Source organism: Phasianus colchicus, chromosome 1, assembly GCF_987193195.1.
Source record: "Phasianus colchicus chromosome 1, bPhaCol1.hap1.1, whole genome shotgun sequence".
NCBI classification, from domain to species: Eukaryota; Metazoa; Chordata; class Aves; order Galliformes; family Phasianidae; genus Phasianus; species Phasianus colchicus.
In genome coordinates this window covers 86,895,568-86,916,907 of record NC_143436.1, presented here as the reverse complement: position 1 = coordinate 86,916,907, position 21,340 = coordinate 86,895,568, and the positions used below count along the sequence as shown (strand labels likewise).

At 39.1% G+C, this 21,340-nt stretch overlaps 2 protein-coding genes across 7 annotated transcripts in view; one reads left to right on the top strand and one right to left on the bottom strand.

Moving 5' to 3' along the window:
* Positions 1-21,340, top strand: part of CMSS1 (cms1 ribosomal small subunit homolog) — a 228,872-nt gene that overhangs the window by 23,699 nt on the left and 183,833 nt on the right. The gene's annotated exons all lie outside the window — the stretch shown is intronic.
* Positions 1-21,340, bottom strand: part of FILIP1L (filamin A interacting protein 1 like) — a 194,920-nt gene that overhangs the window by 19,767 nt on the left and 153,813 nt on the right. Inside the window, exon 1 of one of the 5 annotated variants that reach the window (XM_031613167.2) lies at positions 11,153-19,721. The exons of 3 other annotated variants lie outside the window; for them this stretch is intronic. The gene's annotated coding sequence lies outside the window, so the exon portion shown is untranslated. Of the gene's footprint in view, positions 1-1,926; positions 7,830-11,152; positions 19,722-21,340 lie in introns of those variants that run through there. One more of the 5 variants, XM_090151167.1, reaches the window with a different exon arrangement.

The following is a 21,340-nucleotide window of genomic DNA, read 5'->3' as shown; positions in this document are numbered from 1 at the left end:
GTTATAAATTATTGTTTTATTGTGTCTTACCATCCTACCTGTTTGCAATACCAGTCTTATTAGCTCAAAGAAATACATTGTCATTGTAAGCTCTCCTCTGTTCATTGTAATTGCTTTTCTCAGTACTCATCCTATAGCTTCTTGTCCTTGATATCATGTATTCAATTGTGTTGTCTTGGGCTGTACAACGTTAAACTTAGCAGCACTTGACCCTTACCTTTTAAACTTTTTAGTTTGTTCTAGAATTAATTGTTACTCTTAGGATCATCATAATAATTTTTAAATGCTTCTTCTTCTTCTTTTTTTTTTTTTAAGCAGTCACAGGGTGAATTCAGTAAGGATGCTAGTGAAGTAGGTGTTGGCTTTTAAAGCTGGACTTCTATCATCTCTTTCGCCAAACTATGGAGGAGATCTTAGTATATCTGTGATGAGTATCAAGATTTTGATTTGATTCAGCAGAAATGACAGAGATTGTGAATGTCATTGGTGCTTTTTTGGTATGTTTTCAATACATCTATTTTTATCGAGCTCGTGTGTCATGTAAATGAGTGGCTTACCAGAGGTTCTGCAGGTTATAACATGAAGGAAACTTGCTTCTAAGGTTTTTGGGCATGTACTTGAATTTCCCCCTGTACAATGCAAATAAAAATGCTAAGCTGAAAGCTTTTAAATGTAGATGAAGTCATGCCTCTTCGTCTGAGGCATTCTTCCCAGTTAGCAATAAGCCACGGTCTGGCTTTTAAGAAGAGAAGAAATGCGCTTCATCATTTCTGGTAAATCTTACAAGTTGGTGTAATTTTTGACACCAATACAGTTAAGCATTTCTTTTCGGCAGAAAGCCAGTCTGTCTGTGCCTTCTGCAGTTTGTGGCAATAAAATCTGGGTTTGCTGAACTGGGTTTCTGGCCTTGGGGTGGCTGCACATTTTTTTTCTTTGCCTGCAGCCCTACTTTCTGATGCGTAGCTTTTATGAAGACATATGTTTTGGCTACTTTTATAGCTCTCTTTATTATCTTTATTGATGCTTCTTTTTTTCCCCCCTGTCATAAAGAAAGTCAAAAGCCTTTGAAATTACAGCAGCAACAGCATACCATAGCTGTTGTGTAATCTGTTGCCTTTATCTGAATCAGTCAGCACTTCCCAACAGAATGCTAGCACTTACTTTAATTTTTTTTTTCCAGTATGTTATTTATGTATAGATATTTTAAATCATTAGTTTATACTAGGATGCAAATCTCCGCAAAGGGTGTCTCAGCAGCAAGAGACTGTTTGTAAGGCAGATTTCCTGATAAGGAAATTTATTCTATTAAATGAAGACTTTTAATGAGGGGAGTGTGAGTTCTGCTTATTACTCCACAGACTACCGCAGAGAGGTAGTCATTGTTTTATCTGATGCTTAAAATGCTGACTTGCTTTAAAAGGCTTAATAAAAGTCATATATGATGAATGGCATTGCCAGTTCTGGGTTAACTTGGGCAAAATTTTAAATGGATAACCAGATATACTTAGCTGTGATGCTGAGTAAATGTGAACGGGATTATTTGGTCTATGAAAACCAAATTAATCTGTAAGAATAACACTGATTGTGACCATGATTTCACAACTACTGTGCTGCTGAAAAATCGTCCTGGGGGATAGGGATATAGATATTAGGACTTTGGTTGGAGTCATTTTAGTCCAGCACTAAAATTCAATTTCATTTTATCATAAATTTTATCTCAAACCTCAGTTTAAAAAAAGTCTATCTTGAATTATGTCCTTTCCATATCTGGAAGTTTGTGTAAATCATCTATGAGAACACCGGTCTTTCATAAATAAATCTCATGGCAATAACTGCTCATATTTGCAAGTTATGAGTTCTTAATTCTGGCCATTGATTTCTAGACTTGTAATGCTAGCCCTGAGATTTGCAACACCTGAGACTTACAGGAAGGAGCAGGATTCTTAGACAGGAGTGAAGATGTTGCTATCCTATTCACTTGCAGGCAGCTTTATTTTTTTTTCTTGACTGCATATCCTGAAAAACATAATTGTAATGAGCTCTGTCTGACCGCAGTAGTAATAAGCTTTGCTTGGGGTTAGCCTTAATAAGTCTCTCAGAGTTCAGCTACTGGAAAGCATGGCATGATAAGCTGTGGTCTGTGTTGTGGTGTGTTACATTTTGAAGATGTATGTCTCTTCCTTCCTTCCTTCCCTCTTTCTATTAACAGCTATTTCAGGTTATTTAATTATTCTTTGAAGTTAGTATCTATTTCTCTTGGCATTTCAGTGGCATGCAAGTGTTAATCCTCTTCTGTTCAGAATCTAAATGGATGAATAACTTCACAGGCTCACAGGAATACGACTTGGGTTTTGCTGGTTAATAGTTTGGGATTTTATCATATTACCATAGCGCATTCTCTCCTTCCCCCCAGCAAACTGCCTGTAAAGTCAGAAATAAAACAAGTAATTTCAGAATTTGGAACTCTTCAAATTTGCGTCAGCCAGGAAATTATAGTTTTGCAGATGGAAAGCTTTCTGAAGGAAATGGAAAGATGAACCACAAGAGATGTGGTATAGGGGTCAAAGCAACAAGACTGAGGCAAATCTTCTCAGTTACTAATCCAGGTCCTGCTTTTTTTCTTCTCAGAACAAGTAAAATTTTGTGCCTGAACTTCAGATTTATTAAAATGGAAAAGCAGTGTTGACTTACTATAACAGGCCATTTTGAGAATATTAATTCAAAGAGGTTTTAATGGTACTGTTACTAGACAAAATAAGCCAACTAATGCTTTGTGTAATTTGTGAATTTTAAATGACAGTATCACTATGATTTCATTTTGAACAAATTAAATCAGTAGGAAAGATCATGTGTCTTTATGAACCTGAGCTGTGTATTTAACATTTAATTATTTAATCATTACTGCTAGAGCGTTATTGCTTGACCACATGTTGTAGAACTGTTCTTAGAATCACCAGTGTTATAAATCACTTGGTACCATAGGGGTAAACAGGATAGTGCTTTCCCACCATTTTTGCTCATTTTTATTCCCCATGGGCAGATGTATGTGTTTGCATTCTCTGTATGGAGTATCTGTACCTTTCACTGTTACCACTGCAGACTTCTACCTAGTATTACAGTGCATGTAATACACTGTATGCTGTGTTTCCTGTTCATACAAGTGCCAACAGTTTGAGGGTTGGCTTTTTGTCTTAGGTATCTAATCTCCATCATTCAAGTAACTGATCAGTTTGCAGAAGTTTTGAATCCCTAAACGTGTCAGTCACTTTAGCTCTATAATAAGTGTGTAACACTTAAGTCTTCTTTTCACACTTTTCAGTTAAATAATCATGCTACTACTAGATTAAGGCAACAGTCTGAAATTTGTTATCTCTAAGCAATTCCAATAGATATTACTGCCTATTAATTTGATTTGATTTCCTCCCCCCCCTCTCCCCTAGGTATATAACATTATAGTATGTAGGTTCAAGGTGGACCTCCACTTTACCAGTGCTCTTCTGGAGGCAGTTGGGTAAATAGATGCTTTTCTGCTACCTGATTCACCTGGAGCTGTGCTGCTGTCCTGACCAGAACTGAGCACGATTGTGCAAGTATCCAATTCATACGAACTTTTTTTCTACTTTAATTAGTTAATATTTTTGGTATGACAGAGGATGGAATTTAGCCAACAAAAACACATCATGTTTCTCAGAGGAGACTGGTTAGTCATAAATGTCATTTTCCCATAACATTTACAGGAATTGGATGTTCTCTAAAACAATTTTAACACACATTTAATATAGAAGTAAATGTCTGGGGCCACATTTTCATCCCTGGCAGAATAGGCATTGTGCCTCTCTGTTATGCTGCCATGGCCTTATTTGTATGTTACTGGTTAGCAACAATGATAAAATTTAGAATTTTCCATGCTCCCTTTTGTTGAACTGAAAGGCTGAACTTTCTGCTGCCACCAATCCTGGGTAAGCTGCTCAGACATACAGTGGCCACTTGCTCTAAGGTGGAAGTTGGCTGCAAACTGGGACGCATTCTTCATGTGCTCAATGAACATGACAAGAATGTATGTGCTTAAATTGTAATTATAACATTTAGATTAAATATTGTAAGATAAATATTAATGGTACTTAAGTCCAGAATGGGATTTTCTGGGAAGACTTTGAGTTCTCCATCATTTTGAGGAATAGGAGATACATAAAAACAATCAGACAAACATTCCTCAGGCATGATGTCGGTGTCATCACTCCTGTGTGGGAGGACAAAACTACGTGGCTTCTTGAGGTCCTGCTCATATCCATAAAGTCTTTATTATATACATACATCCTAGGACAAAAAGAAGCTCTTTTTGGTGTGCTTTGCTTCTGAAGTAGCTCTGTGTATAATAAACTCCGGGTGCTTGAAGGCTGGGCTGGGGTAGCACCCCATTCCATTTTTTTGGGGCAGAAAACACGAACCTCAATTTTTATTGAAAATTTAGACTGAGATGATTAAGTTTTCTGTGATGCAGAGCTGCATGAAGCAGTGCTGTTAAGGCTTTCCAGAAAAGCGAGGGATTTTAATATAATCAGGTTTGTTGATATGGCTGCAGTTCTTTCTAGTAGCTAAGACTGGAAGCAATAAGAGCAGTAAGAACACTTATATAAAACAGAAATTTCCCTTTGAAGCTAAACATACATCTTTTTCTTGTGGACCTGATAATATGAAGGTATCTGTTTTCTCTAAAATGGACTTTTCCAGCACTTCACTTTGGAGGACGTAAGTGAAAAGGAAACTGTAGGAATGCATTACAGTGCAGTTCACTGGCTAAAGATATCTCTGAAGTTAAAAAGTGATGAAGGATGCTGTTAGTTTCCAAATTTGTATTAAAACTATCCCGATATATTACAAATTGCTTCTCAGCACAATTTTATGTATTGAAGCTCTGATTCTGTGGACATTGCTGCCTGAGAAATAACTCAATTTTTTGCCATCTGTCCTAATCCTCCTAAATGTTTTGCTGTATGTCTCCTACGTCTGAATGTGTTGAGACTTGAAGTGTGATGAAGATGATATTTGGCTGTTGTGTTTTCTCTTGTTTCAGCAGGACACTGGTCCACCTTGGCCTGGTAATATTCAGTGGATCATCTAAAGGTGCAAAGCCAACACGTTTAAAGCATTTTAATCCTTAGCATAGATGCTCTTGTTGGGGATTTACGCTGACATTCTCCAAAGTGATCCTCTTCAAGAGGACTATTGCAATGTTTTAGAATGTAGGATGGAAAGCTACAGTTGAGAGCTATTGATGATAGTCTAAGAATTTTCTTTTACTTCTGATGTTTTAATAAAGAGGAGAGTCATGTGAATTTCTATTTCCCTTGCCCCTTCAAATAAAGACTTTTGGACTTCAGGTATTCCCTGATCTTCAAACAACTGTTAGTTCAGTCAAGCAATCTCTACCTCATGATTGTACCCCAGACTGATTATAACTGAGTATCATTATGTGACTGAAGGGCATTTGGCTACGAGCCCTATTTGATCTCTTTTCTTGCCTCTTGGCTGATGATCTGTGATGTTTAGGTTACATTTTCCTATTTTCAAATGTCACTATAAATGAAGGACCTGTAGCATGCTTTCATGTACAGTATGTTTCTGATGTAATACGTTTTAGCTTTTATCATTAATTTAAAGAGTTATTTCAAATGCTGAAAATAAAAAAAGACACCATTATCTCTAGACAGAACTTGCTAGTTGTTTGGTTAACTAGAAATATGCAAGGGTCATATACAGGTTATAAAAAGTTACCTTGGCAAATTCTGATATTTTTCCCCTCAGTTAATCCTGATTGAAACAGGAAAATTTTGCCATTTACAAAGATTCTCAGGCAGAGAATGGGAACAAGGCAAGGATAAGCAGACACTTTCCTAAGGGCTCCTTTCTATGCTGTGCTGCATTTTCCTTCTCCTTTATAGAGATTAGCAAAATCCTTAAGCTGTGAGGTTACTGTCAGCTTTTTTCTGCTATTTTACCAAAAGAGAATCAAGGTGCCACCTTCTAGCAGAAGCCTAAACACTGTTATCCCTGTTCCCTGCACTGTATACAATCTACTTTATCTAACTTGGAATGTCCAATATAGAATTTGTACTTGAGAACTTTGCTTCAGAGGGTTTATATCCCCTATCCTGTTAACCCATATGCATCCAAATGTGTATAACGATTTACATGTCAGACTTGATTTTAGAAACACATATTTTAGGAGAAGTTTTAAGTCTGCCAAAGTTCATGGTGGCCTTCTCACTGAAGGGAATTCCATATTTAATTTAGGATTGATGTGGGCTGCTAGTCAAAAGATTTTCTCTTTATATGAAAAAGTATATGGTGCTATTTGCAGGTTAAGAAAATGTTTTAGCTTTGAGCATTAGCAAATTGTATTTTTTTCCATGTTCCCAAACACTAATAGTTAGTTCAGTTAGTTCTCAGAGAGCCACATCCAAGTTACTATGACCAGTGTTGGATTTCAGACACTTAGGTCAGGGGCTAGCTGTTCTAAATGTGGTGCTGTGGTACCCCTAGTTCAGGAGGCCAAACTGTAAGATATAAATTTTATATCTTATTTCAATTTAATTCACTTTCCTCTTCTCTAGGAAGGGATCTGAAATGACTGAAGTTGAAAAAGTGCATAACTGAGAGGAGCATTTTAAAGTTAAAAACTAAAACAACTGTGGCATTTATTAAGCTGCTTCTGAGAGATCTCTAAACCTTCTAACGTATTGTTTCTTCTGACTTCAGTGTAATTGTCATGTTCTTTCCCAGGCCTTTGGAAGCCTGTAAAGGACAATGAAATTTGGTTCATGTATTGTTTTACTTTCCTGAAATGTATGCAAGATTAATCCACCAGCCCACGTTTAAAAAGAAATAATGCTAAGGCTTTTCAAGGTCTCAGTGTTGATTGTGTTGGATATTGTATAAACATGAAAACTGAATGTTGTTTGTCCTGCTGGGTGTGAATGCTGTGAATGATACTGGCCAAAACATCTGGCAAGATTAGCAGAAAGGTTTTTTATAAACTAGAAATGGTCTCATTGTGGAACTGTGCAAAGATCAAAACACCTCTGATAGCTAGGTATTTTTTTTCCTTGTCAGAAGTATTTCAGTTCACTCTTAGCATCTGCATTCTCTGTCATGCTCATCAGAGCTTGTGTACCCTGCCTGTGTACTCCTCTAACAGTTTGTGGAAGCCTGAGCTCGGGTGGGCTCTGCAAATAGGCAATATAGAATTCTGCTTCATTACCATGGCAGCCACTCTCTGGTGGTCAGCAACAGGTCTCACACACAGCTCAAGCCTAAAGAAAAGTGTGTGTAATGTCATCACGACGTGCACGATGAGCTGTAGCAGAAGGGGAGGAAAAAAAAAAAAGTGCGTTTATCAACCTGAATGACTTGGACTTGTTTTGAAGTGTTGCCTAACAAGGTAGGCTTGAACTCTCACCCTCAAGCTTTCTGTTTTATAATTAAGGGAAGGTTACATGGTGCTGGTGCTGGGTGTTCACTTGTCTTGGATAACCTAGCGCTCGCTTACTGCAGAAATGTTCCCCTGCTCTGTCACCTCAGTTCTGTCACTCTGCTTAGCCAGCAGTGCTTTGGGTGGGACTGGCTTTGCACTGTCTTTAAACAGGAGGCTACACCGTGCTACTGAAATTCCTCAAATAGCATGTCCTTGAATTCCTGAACGCTTGAGGATGGCGGGCTGTAAGAGCTGAGCATGCTCCATCTGTCAGGCAACGAGGTGCTGCTCTGACCTCCCAGAGACAAGATGGTGCCCCAGAGCTGCAGTCAGAGTGATTCTTGTCTCACTAACAGGAAACACAGCAAACCTCAAAATCAGTGGAACGGACTGAGAGGTGTTAAGACTCAGAATGCCCATTACCTCACATAAGGACAAGCTCAGCCTTGTGCATATATGTACTTACATGTACTGATTTAGAGTATTTCAGCAACGTCTCCTTCCCTCTTCGAGGGCAGGAGTAAGGAACTGAACTAACCAAGCCTTCAACCACCTTGAGAAAGCTCAAGATAAGCCTCATGGATATCCATTTATGAAGAATCCATTTATGAGAAAGACAAACCTAAGCAATGCAAGTTTTTTTGTTTTTTTTTTTTTTAGTGGTAAGGCACAGTTTCTAATTCACATCAATTTGATGACAGGCTGGAGGATTAAAAGGAACTATTAATGAGTCAGAATTAAATTTTATAGGATGATTTCTAAAGGCGAGTCTTCCTACATTATAACCTCCTTAGTACTCTCTGACTTAGATATTTTTCTGGGTATTTTAATTGCGTCTGTAATGAACTGTGTTCTGGTGATACCACACCCAGGATCTGAGAGAAGCTGTGTGCAGGAGAGCTCCCAAGGAGTGTTGGCTGTGCACTTTCCCATGCCAGCCTACTCCTGATAAAGGACTTTTTCTAAAGAAAAGTGCCAGCTTTTAAGAACTGACACGAAATGCAAACTGTCTCTGCAAGTAAAATCAGGCTGTTTGGTTTTCTTTTATTTTTTTTTCCTCCCATGACAATGACAAATGTGATAAATCATTCCAGCATTAGGTAAATATCACAGGGGTGATGTTATTAAGCCAAATCAAGCAGTGACTTGCTTATACTGGTACTGGTGGGGAAAATAAAATAAGGGCAAGTTAGATACGTTGATCCATGAGATCAATCTCTAAAAATTTCCCTATCAGCATTTATGTGACATCGGTCAGTGGAAGGAAGGGAGTGACAGGGAACGAACAAAGGGTCAGTGCAGTTAGATAGGAAGCTGACCCTCATTTCTGGAGGAGGTGCTTGTTCCTAAAGCGCTTTCTCTTTATGTTGCCTGTTGTAAAAAGTTAAGAGAGGTACAGAGAAAGTTAAGAGAAGAAATCCAGGTGCTGAAGACGGAATTACATGATTATTCTTTCCCTTTACTGTTTTCTTTCCTTTTAGTGTTTAGTGATATCAGCTAACATTTTGTTTACTTAAAACTTGATGGTTTTGAGACATACTAGGAAATCTATGACAAAACAAAGGCACATAATACTGTGGGGGGGAAAAACAACTATGAAAGATGTTAATCGTTACACCTGAGTCTAATTATTTTGGACTTTTACCAGTAGAAATGAGATCAAAATTGGTCTTAGAGGTATAAGGCAAAGAATGTTTTCCCTTTAGGTGTATGGAAGACAGACTACAGGAAATAAAGTAGTTTTGTTTTTTAACAGATATCATGATTTGCATTAGACAGGTAGCATTCACAGTACAGATGGTACTTAGGATATTATCGAAGTAGTATGATGATACACATTGCCCTCATTCTGTTTGGAAGAGCTGAAGTAGCCTCTTAGATATGGATAGGCTTTTTTCTATTTCTAGTTACTACCTTCATAAAACATGTTTATTGCTTTAATAGTATTCCTGCAAATGCTTTTTACTTTATCATATTGTAGTCCTTTGAGTTCAGCCTCTCCTTTTCCTTCAGATATACATAAAGGGCTGCTTATTAATTCTGCTTTTTAACATATCTTTTCATAATGTAGCTAACATTTCCACTTTATAACTTGCCAATGCATTTTTAAAGTATTAAATTGACTAAATTTATGATGCATAGGAATCAAAATTTATCAGGGAAGAGAAGTAGGTTGCTAGTCTGCGGATACAATAGAATAGCAAGCAGAAGGCTTTGTAAGGATTTAGGAAGCTGATCTGGGCTGTTAGTTTTCTAGTATAAACTTCCATTTGTTCTGCTTTCTGGGGTTTGTTTCATTCCATATATACTAGACATTGCCCCCGTGATTCTGTAGTCTGGTGGACTGATGGCATCTACAGAAGTGTAAATTTTGCTCGTTACACGGAAAACTACCTTGGAAACATGACATCTATTTAAATGCCAGGGTTAATAATATAGAAATACCTGAGTTATCTTTGAAATGAAGTGTATGTCTATAAAGGTTTTTAGAGCCATTTGTGGAAAATACTCGAATATTGTTTGCTATTTGTTTTTTAGAGGAAAAATGTCCTGAAAACATTCACAGGGGATTTTGATTCTCAGTCTCTCGTGCCTTGTGTGCAGGACAGCACAGCGGTGCACACCTCTGTATAACAGCAGCTTAAACTTTTCAGAACAAGGATTCTGAAGGATTTAAAGCACTGAGTGAAGCTAAATAAATAAATAAAAATCTCCACAGCTTTCTGCTGCGTGTCGTAGTAGCTATGTAGCTTGAGCCTTTGTATTTCGTAGCTACGTAGCTTGATATTAAGGAAAACGAAAACAATACAACAAAACCAGATTTTTTTTTTCTTTTAAGTAGAGTTTGTCCGAGTTTAAAAGTCTCGCGGCAACATTTCGATGTGCACACCAACCTCGGGAGAGCATTGCTTAGCAGCCTGAATCAGCAGGTAGGACAGTGGAGCTGACCTGGGCGCAGTTGCTCCTACAAGCGGAGATGTGACAGCTCCTCAGCCCGGGGCCGGGAGCGCGTCCCCGCAGACCATAGCTGACAGCCGTAGGCTGTAGCCGAGCATACCGGGTTCCCTTCCCGTTCTGCAGCGGCTGCTCTCCTTCGAGATTCGTTTGCTCGGTGACCGGGATTTAAAGTTTCCTCCTCACCGTCTGACAGCTCGGCGCTGCTGTGACTTGACACTTGCACACAAGACACGGAAGAGGGAAGCAGCGCGTAGGAGTTGGGGAGTTTGTCGGACTCCGAGCTGGTCGCAACTGCTCGCTTCAGACAGAGCGCAGCCTCATGGGCAGAATCGTGCTGGTGGCAACTTACGCGTCGCCCCATAAACTACAGCAGAAGTTGCTCAGAAGTCTGAGCACACGCTCGGAGATATCCGTGTGCCCCATCGCACCGCCCGTGCGGGTAAGGGCAGCGCAGAGGAGCCCTACCTGCCGCGTTCCCACGCGGCTGTAATGCAGCCGCGATGCTACCCGGCTACTGAGAAGCTCCCGCATCCCTACCTCCGTCCTTTCTCACCGCTAAGTTCATCCCTCGTCCGCCTGCTCTGCACCTATGCCAGCTTACAGGGAAATAGGATGCTCTGCCAGCGATCCCGGTGAAGTCTGAGTGCTTTCACCCTTTTCCCTCAACGCCCTTCCGTGAGCAGGGTCCCCCGCAGGCCGTCCCCGCCCGCCCGCTCTTACCTGCCGCTCCCGTAGCCGCTTAGGGAAGAGCCGGCTACGCGGGGCCGTGCGGGCTGCGCGCCTCCCGCCGCCGCTCCGCCGGCAGCACTGCGGGACGGGCGCCGGGCGGCCCGAGCCTAGGCGGCATGACGTCATGGCCGCGCCATATAAGGCGCCGCGCGGTGAGCGGGCTCGTGGCGGCGCGGCGCTGCGGGGAGCCGTGCCCCCGTCCGTGCCCCCAACCGTGCCCGCCGGGTCGTGGCCCAGGGACCGCGGGGGAACGGTCCGGGCTGCGGCAGGTCACTTGTAACGCAGGCAATCAAGCCGTTGGCTGATCAGCTGTAACCCTTTGCAGTTAGGCTGGAACTTGGAAAAAGAAGGGGTGTATTATATCCAAACGCATCTCCCTTAGTAACTTGTCCCGAAGGGGTTATTCTTATTTTTCTTCTTATTATTACTTAATTATTTTTTTATTTTTCTCTCGCTTGCTTTTTCCCATGACAAAAAGAAACACGTGAGTTCAGCTCAGCTCCTCAGAGGGTGATAGGAACTTCAGCCTTTTTTTTCTTTTTTTTGTTTTTTTCCCCCTCCTTCTGTAAAGAGTCGGGGTCTGCAGGAGGATAGTATTTTATTTCCTGATGATGTAACTACCAAACAATTCTCCGAGTGATGATGGGAAGGCCAGATGAAATCTTTTTTTTTTTTTCCTCCTTTTCTTTTTTTCTTTTTTTCTCTCCTCAGTGTTTTTCCTGCAGAGCCCTTTCCTTCTCGCATGTTTGTGTTCCAGCTAACACAATTAAGCAGCCCAACTGGCTATTTTTAGTAAGGTCTTAGAGAAATGAGTCGTTTGTTTTAATATTTAGGAAAAAGGCAGAAGGCCAAAAAGAAGGATTTCGATTGTGGAGCTTTAAGCGTATCTCTTGTATTCCCTGTCCTTCAGCGTACGTCCTGAGTAAACATGGAGAACACATGGAAGAAATACCTGAAATAACAGTAAGATCTGTTGTGGAAATTCCACTAAGTTACTGAAATAAACTCTTCTGGTGCTGATGAGTAAATTAGGCCATGCAAAGGGCATTCTGTGCTGTTTTGTGCAGCTCTCTTAAGGCTAGATGCCTCCACCATTCACTTTGAACATCTGAATTTTAGTCTTCAGATAAACTTTGCTATGATCTACTCATCGTATGACCTGCCTGGCCCAGTCCCCACCATTCCCATTAACCACGTTCCTTAGTGCCACATCTACACGGCTCTTGAACACCTCCAGGGATGGTGATTCCACCACCTCCCTATGCAGTCTGTGCCACTGCCTCAGTACATAATGCAGTTCATTTATTTGGGGGTGCTGTCCATGTGTTTGAAGACAAACAGTGATAAAATGTTTGTATTTTGTTAAAAAGAAAGATATCTCCTTGCTACTTGCACATACTTATTTTGAGCGTAGTCTTAAAAATGCATTTGTTTTTCAGGTGGAATTTTTTAGCCAAGCCTTTGTACTGTGCCTGAATAAGCTAGGGCTTATTCAGAAGTGTGTTGCTTGTGTGCATGGAGGATACTGCTGTCCCCTTGTAACTCCTTGAGGAAATTCAGGCTGGTGTGATCAAAATCTTCCAAATCTCTTTAATAGTGACATACCTCTGTATTGATCCTTTAAAAATTGATTTTAGAGATAACAATGTATTATGTGAAAATACCAATGGATAGACCAGGATAATGTTTATTTTGTATTGCAAGAAGATTTACCAAATCCAAACAAAAAAGAGCCTGTCTTCCAGCTAGAATTGGGCTGTACAAAGGCTTGGCTAAAGTTCTTGGGAACTACTACTTTGTTTGGTTTATTTTTCTTAAAAGTACTGTGCCGATTTGGCATTTGCATTACATAGCAGCTCCTCAAGGTGATCTTGGTGTGAGGAACATGAAGTTGGTTTCATAGTCAGCTACATACTCTTCTGTTGGGACTCTGCAGTTATCTGGAAGAAGAGGACAGCTGCAGGTACAGGGGCTGTCACAGAGTGAGCTGTGGGGAATGCTGCATCCAACTAAGGTTGCAGGGTGGGAATCAGGTAAATAGGGGTCTACCGTGTGTAACGTATTTGTTAAAGGTAGCTAGGAGTTAAATTTGTATGCATTCTTCTAGATGTGTATTTGTCTTCCCCTTTACCTGCATATCCCCTATCTCTTTGGTCTTCATTGCATGAAAATTTCCTGCATGTTTGTTCTGCCACATTGAAAGAGTTATTGCAGCCTAGGAACAGATCTGAAGAAGACTTCCCAAAAGCAGGTAAACAAAAGAGTATCCTTACATTCCAGTTATGTTTATCAGTTGCTAGGAACATGGGTCAGTTAGTGCTGGTGAAAGTTTATTGACAGTCTGGGGGCAGGCTAGAGCAGGGAACAGGGAATGCAAATCCTCCTGTTTGTAAGTCTGTGTTTACATCTGGGAACAGCTAAAGTATGAACTTCAAGTTTCTTAATTAATTTTCCTCTGTGATATAAAAGTGCACATCTGTGACCTTCTGCAAAAGTGCTTTGTCAAAGAGCATCAGCTGAGTGTGCAATGACCTGACTTCCTTCTCTTGCATTGTCACCACTTCATAAAAGACAGAGTACAGCACTGTTTCAAGCACTGTTAATGAGATGCATGATTAAAAATTCCAGCTCTTGGATTCCTGTAACATGATAAAGCTTGTATTAGAGACTGAGAAGCTTTCCTTTACTGCCTTCTCACAGTGTCTTCCACTATCTCTAGGTGCAGATCTGTCCCTGGTGAAGTTCACAGGAGGTAAAAAATCCCTTTGTCCCTTTCCATTGCTCCTTCTGAACCAATTTGGTTTCCTTAGTTACTAGTCAGAGTTGTTCGGAACTGGTGTATTTGCAGGTACTGTGACAGCAAAAGAAATTGGATCTCTAGAAAGTGAAGTTGAAATGAAAACCTTATTTGTTGCATTCCCCACAATGTGGGGCTGCTCCCTGCAGCCTGCTTGTAATACCTTCTTTCTAGTCTCCGTTCTCTCTCTGCCATTCTGTTACCATTCTGTTTTATTATTTGCACCCACACTGTCTTAGGATTCAACTTGAAAAAATTGAAGTTGGAAAGATGGCAGGTTAGCAGGCAGGGAAGAGATGGGGCAAGTAAGCTAAGTGACTTTGAGGCTCTTGTTTAGACTCTTAAAGTATCTCATTTCTCCCCATTATTTCCATTGTTAAAACTATTTCTCTTTTTTCCCATACCAGCTCATAGCAGCCGTTCCAGTGTCCTTAAACCCATAACCTATCTATTGCAGCATTTGACCCCCCTCCTGTAGCCATTTTGTATCTAAGATAAATAAAGGAAATTAGAACTTGGGCCTCGGTTCAACAAAGCACTTAAACATAGTCCTGTGTATTTTTGTTGAAAAAAGTGAGGACTTCAGCATAAGCCTGATTTTAATGATATATTGAAATTCTTGGCTGCGTTGAGCTCTTAGTCGCATTTCCTCCATGTAGATATCACGGAGGCTCAGTCTTCAAAGTTCTCCGTGGGATCTAAATCTTTAGGTTACTTTCATATTCCAAAAATAGACATCTACAGAAGTACAAATACCGTCAAGGCATTTGTTAGGACTCTACATTACTTAAAACTGTTTGTTTTTTTGGATGGAGTTCTGCTTAAGCTTTGCAAGGGATACTGGAGTGCTGAAATGCATACAATATTGACAAGTCTAATTTAGTGGCTTGTATAAATGGGATCTGACGTTTAATGTCTGAATAGCTCATGTGATTTCAAGGATTTTTATCCAGTGTATACTCAGCCTTTTCTCTGAACTCTATGGGAGTTTTACCATTAAGTCAGTGGAAGAGGGCTCACTATCTGAATGTTTTCCTGGATCGATAACATCTTTTAAAATTTTTCTGTTCAATTTGTTTTTATTACTTTTCCTAGCTTTGTGGTTGACAATCTCTTAGATTTCATCAGTGAAGACTGTTTTAGTGTTTTATATCCCACTGCATGTATTATTTTCTGAATATTATGGGAAGAAATTTGAAAGCCATTGTGGCTAAAAGATAGTCTGAAATGCAGTGACTATTGATAAATTGCATGTGGAAGGCAAGGGGGAGAAGCAAGAGAAAGTTCTAAAGATAACATTCTTAAGATTCATGTCTCTTGACTATGGACTGTGGACGGAAAGAGATTCATATCTTCATTACTGTGTGTTTTTAATTTTTTTGGCAGCAGGAAGAAATATTTTCCCAAACTCCCCTATTGTTTGCAGATTCCATTATTCTCCCTATTTTGTCAGATACAAACAAAATTCCTAGCCAAATATTAGGGATAATTTGATCCTTTTTTGTTGGGCTCTGCCATGAGAAGTGTATGACCGCATCTTTTCATGTCATTACTAATGACTTCTCTCCTAAGAGGAACTGGCAAATGTTCCATGTCTTTTTGTGAGATGGAGTCCTGTTGTATCTAGAGCCAAGATAAATTCTAATGAAAAAGGCATTTTTTGGTGGGACAGAGCTTGCCATGAGCAAACACTAACTGAATTTAATATGTATGCCTTCACGTATAAATCTTGGCCAAGTAAATTTTCTGCATAATGAATGGAGATGACTTTTTATGGTCTATGAAAACTCTGCACAATAGTGTATTTTACCAAGCAGTTTGAACTCAGAAGTTTTTATTAGTGTTGTTCTGCGTTGATTTTTTTTAAATTTTTGTTCTGCAAATATGCCTGTCTGTTCAGGCTGTTTCTGGAAGCATGGCAGCCATTTCACTGTTAATGCGATAGCACAAGGAAATTGTAATCACAGAATCACAGAATGGCCTGCGTTTGGAAGGGACCTCAAGGATAATGAACAAACCCCCCTGCCACAGGCAGGGCCACCAACCTCTACATTTAATACTAGACCAGGCTGCCCAGGGCCCCATCCAACCTGGCTTTGAACACCTCTAGGGACAGGGCATCCACAACCTCTCTGGGCAGCTGTTCCAACACCTCACCACTCTCATAGTAAAGAACTTTCCCTTGACATCCAACCTAAATCTTCCCTCCTTCAACTTAAAACCATTTCCCCTTGTCCTGCTGTTATCTACCCTTTCAAAGAGTTGATTCCCCTCCTGTTTGTAGGCTCCCTTTAGGTACTGAAAGGCTGCAATGAGGTCACCCCGCAGCCTTCTTTTCTCCAGGCTGAACAAGCCCAGCTCCCTCAGCCTGTCCTCATAGGAGGGGTGCTCCAGTCCCCCAATCATCTTTGTGGCCCTCCTCTGGACTCTCTCCAACAGCTCCCTGTCCTTCTTGTACTGGGGGCTCCAGACCTGGACACAGTACTCCAGATGGGGCCTGATTGGAGGGAGCTAAATTATGTATATGGAAACATGTCTGAAAGTAGAACATATTTTCAGTAGAACATATTCATTTTAGTCATTGGAACCCAGCAAAAAATTAAGCAGCACTATACTCAGTTGCCTACTTTTCTTCCTCCATGTCCTTTTAAATGCAGCCAAAGCAGTAGAACTTCACAGAAATGGTGACTGAAACATATTAAGCTTCAAATCAGGCTCCACACGAATCCCTGTCTCAGGATTTTTTTTTTTCCTGTGTGTTAACCTAAGCTGTGAGTCCAGTCATTATATTAAATGGAGCAAATCTTTCTGAGCAGTTGACCTAACTTGCTGCATAGACATGACCTAAGCATGGTGTCAGTGATGGTTGCTTCTTTCAAGGCTTTGATGCAGATGAAGCAAAGAAGTAGATCAAGTTATCCCTTTAGTTCCTCCATATCACTGAACATCTATTCACTCATGCTTTTCCCTTTGTGTCTGTTGTTTCTTTACTTGTTACTGAGTGATGCTGATCCACAGGTGCCTTGGACTGCTAAAAATACATTTTAAAATGTTTTCCTTATTCTCTGAAATTTCAGTAGTCATACAGTAGACTTTAGTTATTGGTGATTCAAGGAATCTATACCGAAATAACACAGAGGTAAGTGTATCCCATACATGGTGTTTTAGATTGTGGATTCCCAGGGATGTAGCGTACCCTGAAAAACTTTGATCCCTCTGGGATTCAGAATTGCGGAGCTATCTGATAGATTAATGGTTTAAAAATGTGACTTTGTCATGTGGTTCAATTCTGTAGTCTGGAAAAGCATTTAGAGAGTTTCTTGATCTCCTTGCATGTTGTCTCATGTAGTATTTTGTATTAGTATTGCCCACAGCAGGTACTGTTCAAGGAGTCTCTTGGGCATGGGGAAATGTATTTAGCAGACTCTGACTCGCCACAGCTTTAGAGTCTGCAACAAAAATTTCACAGAATCCTTGAGTGAGGAAGGAGAATAAATGCAAAAAGGTATTAATTTGGCTTTTTTTTTGTTGTTTGTATGACAGCCTGAAAGAAAGATGTCAACATTAATACCTATTACCTTAAAGTCAGCAATGCTAAATTTGTGCCTGTATCTTGGAACATTTTTATTGATCTCATGTCTTTGGAAGTTGTGTCAACAGGACGGGCTGTTACTAAGAAGGTCATTCAGGAGATGAAGTAAATGCTTGAATAACCCACAGATTGCTTCATTCTTGAATGCTGTACTAGAGCACAAAGAAATGACTTAAGGCAATTCTATTTTAGCACCTGAAGCAAAGAAAAAAATTTTTGCTAGTCTCTACAATTCTGTGCTCTTTTAACAGTCTTCCCTGCAACCTTCCCTGTGCTTTATGATCTCCTTTATCTTGTGTTGTTTTGGTTGTTCTGTCTTCTGTTGTTGTTGGTTTTTTTTTTTTTTTCTGTTGTTGTTTTGGTTTGGGTTTTTTTTGGTTGTGTGGTAGCTTATTTTTAATCTATTTTTTTACAATTTCCTATTTTTTAGTTTTGTGTAAAGGCAAAGTCTTTTCTTTTGAATGTTGTTTCCCCTTGATAACTTGGTTGGAAGCATTCTCACAGGGCACTGTTTCTGTTTGCTCTAGTCATTGAACTCAGAAGCTCACAGTATAAAGATCAGCATTCATTAGATGAATGGTAGTTACAATTCAGAAAAGGTTGTGTGTATGTTATGTGTATGATCATGTGATATACCATGTAGAACTGATTAAAGGTAGAGATGCATTGGATTCTCTCATGTAGTAATGCAGTTTTGTATAAAAGAAGCCTGAAGTGAGTCCTTTTGCTACCAAATCCATTGGTAATAATTGTGATAATCAATAATCGTGAAGCAAGCTGACTTCTTAAATGAACACATCATTTCAAATTGTAATCTTCCTTATCTTTTTAACGTAAGTTGTTTTTCCCAGTGAGGGTGATACAGTGGTACAGACTTTAGTGCTCTCAGGTGATCCTTGAAATACAAAAAATTGAGCATGGTAAATTTATTATTATTTTTTTTTTCCTTCAAAAATAAACACATAAATGTATGTATAGGTAAAAATATATATGCATAACTCTAGCCAGTAGCAAGGACAGAAGGAGGAAATCAGTTCTAGTTACTGTAATACGGTGCTTGTAATACTGCTTGCAACCTTTTTGTGAAAAATGACAACATTTATGGTTACTTAAACTTTCAAAGCAATATCTAAAGAAGTGTCTGGATTCTGCATATGAGGAACAGAGGCCTAGAACTGGCAATTGCAAAAAAACATGTATTTTCCAAATTCCTAAGATATGTTGTGTTGGTTAAATAAGACCCAGTTGTGGATGACCTGATAAAATTTGATTAAAGTTGGCTTTTCCTAAAATGTCTGCATTTGTGATGCTTGAATTTTTTTGTTCTTTGATGCATTTTTGTTTTACCCTGATCATCTGGTTTTATTTATTTCAGAATCCCCATAGTAGATGAGCAAAGGCAATTCTTACATAGAAAAAAAATCAGTCTTTTTGATATTCCTTCTGAGTAAAGAGGAGAATACATGCATCCAACTCTACTGAAATAGGAGGGATTATTTTACTAGAAGTCTAAACTGTGTCCGGAGTGACATAAGGTTATACAGAGCTTGACAAGAATAAACACTTTATTTGGGAGTTATAAAAATGTCTTTGACCTTGGAGCTGGAGTATGTACGTGGAGTCTTAACTTGTAGCTATCCACGTGTATCTAAATCAGTGCAAGTCATGTCTGAATGCTGCTATGTATAGTTTGCTCAGTGGTCAATGTGGTGAGTGAGCAGAGTTCTTGGAGCAGTTTTGGTAGGATAGAAACCTGTGTAGCAGAAACATGCGTACCTCAGAGGCTTGTTGAAACCCTTACTGGTGATTTTGCTTTGGTAGACCTTGAGTGGGAGTGAAATCTGAAATCCCTCCTGACCTTTTGGGAATTGCTCTGAGAAGTTTGCCTGTGCAAATGTACACAAAAGAACTGTAGATGATGCAGAGCATTTATGGGTGATAGTTGCAAAGGTTGTTGATTTATTCAGTGAGTTATTCTTCAGAAATGTGTCTGAGAGCTGTTTATGATACTTTTAGCTTTAAATGCCACACCACTATGTTTTCCACATGTATTGATGTCAGAATTTGGATCGTTTAAATGAACTTTTACCATTATTTTTGCTTCAGTATTGTGGGAAATGATTTCTTGGAAGCATCTTCTCTATTTTAGGTATATCATAAAAGCAGGAAAGCTATCCGTTTTTGGCAGTGAATTCCTACAGGCTTCAGGGAATAACATTAATGATTTAAGTAATACAAAAGGAAGATGGAAATCATGTTTGAGGATCCTTTTACAAGTATAATAATTTATTTATTTTAAGATCTGCCGGAGAAACAGGTAGGTACATCCATCCTGTTATTTTTATTTTTTTTAACTACTTCACCAGATGTTAATATGACTTTGGCTCTTCTCCTTTTGTGCTGTTCTATGCTCATCTCAGATTTTTAAGGACATGCAGGAGCCAAAAGCTGTAAAAGAGGCAAGCACTTTCAGGTGGAATTCTAGTCTGCCTGTGTGATATTGAAGAAATTCAATGAGTGGGTTATTGGAATGTATGGGAGGGACCATGTGAAGATACTGATGCCCGCTAAAGTGACTGGAAAGAAATGATTGAGACACTTTTAGCATTTGTACTTGAATGGAGGGAGGCTTGTGATCAAACTTGGGTTCCTTTAGGAATGTCATTGGAAAAGAGGAGAGTTCCAGAATAACAGAGTGGTCCTCAGAGAGTCTCAAATTCCATTTAGCCCTAATCTGAGTTGAGAAAGGATTTTACTGTGAGGATAGTAGAATTTTTGTTTTTCACTGTGTGATTCTTCTAGTAAATGTCAGAATGTTTTAATTCTTGTAAGCTTTTTTCTTTTTTTTTTTTACAGTGCTTCCTTATTGTCCTGTAATAGTAACATATATATATATAAAGCCACAGTCTTTTTAAAACTATGTGCACATGTGTGTTCTTAAGACATTCATAAGCTCTTGCTGTTTCTGCTTTGATGGACAATGAATGCACTGTGTATGTGTTCTCTTCAACATTTGAATGTAAAGCCCAAGTAAAAACATCTTTCTGACTCTTAAATTATATGTATGTTGATTTAAGTTGCATTTCCACATAAAACTTCTGTCTTCAAAATTGCATAAATTCTTAATGTGTTCTTTTGACAACTTTCTTCTAATTCTTAAAATTATCTATACAATATGTTTTTCACACTGATTCATAAATACAAGTTGACAGAGGGTTATTATTTTTACTCGATTTTTTGAGAACCTGTAAGCTTCAAATGAGGGAGTTTTGTGTCTAATTCTGAAGAAAATCATAGTTCTGGTTTGATATCAATGACTTTAAGAGCTAAAGAGGCAAAGAAATCAAAAAGGGAAAGAACTTATGTTGAATAGTACAGACTGAAATGTACTTTGGCTTTTGAAACGTGTGCTTGTTACGGGACATGCTCGTATGTTTCATTACAGTGCAGTCACTTCCAGAGTAACATTACATCATCTTATTTGCAAAGTCACTATGCTATAGTTGTCTTTACATCCAAAAGAGCTCTCAAGTGGGATATCAAGTTATAAAGCATTACATAATCAGAACAATGCTCTTATTGGTTGATTGTACCCTTAGGGTGGGATGCTGAATGGTAGTTGCATATGGAAGACGTAATTTTTCAAAATTAACCATTTCTTAACCATCCTATCAACAACTGTGGTGTGAAACAATTGACTGGAGATAGAATTAATGTGAGAAGGGTGTAACTGAGGAAAACAAGATTTTAAAATTGATAAAGGGTTCTCTTTACTTTTATAAACAAACAG